Source organism: Alexandromys fortis, unplaced genomic scaffold (assembly GCF_014885135.2).
Source record: "Alexandromys fortis isolate MF-2015 unplaced genomic scaffold, M_Fortis_MF-2015_v1.1 scaffold_91, whole genome shotgun sequence".
NCBI classification, from domain to species: Eukaryota; Metazoa; Chordata; class Mammalia; order Rodentia; family Cricetidae; genus Alexandromys; species Alexandromys fortis.
Window position 1 is genome coordinate 6,732,446 of NW_026067968.1, and position 529 is coordinate 6,732,974.

Here is a 529-nt window from a genome sequence, read left to right on the forward strand (position 1 = left end):
TTTTTTTTTTTTTTTTTTTTTTTTTTTTTTGAGACAGGGTCTTAGCCAGGTATAATGGCCCATGCCTTTAATTCCAGCACTCAGAAGGCAGAGGCAGGTGGATCTCTGTGAGTCTGAGGCCAGCCTGGTCTACTGAGCGAATTCCAGGACAGCTAGGGCTACATAGAGAAACCCTGCCGAAAAAAAAGAAAAAGAAAACGCTCTGCGGACTTGTTTACAGCCCGATCTCACAGAGGCATTTTTCTCAACTGAGAAAGCCTGTCTCGGAAAACCAAAGAAAGAGGGGCGGAGAATCTGGATCTAATGTTTCCCAGATCCCCAGGGCTTGTGTAGTGTGTTCCTTCACACTGGGTTTCCAAGTGCATTCTTTCATAAGACAACTACCAGGAAACTTGAGATGGATTGAGTCTTTTCTTTTTCTAGTTTTGTTTTGGAGACAGGGTTTCTCTGTGTAGTCCTGGCTGTCCCAGAACTAGTTCTGTAGACCAGGCTGGCCTCAAACTCACAGAGATCCGCCTGCCTCTGCCTC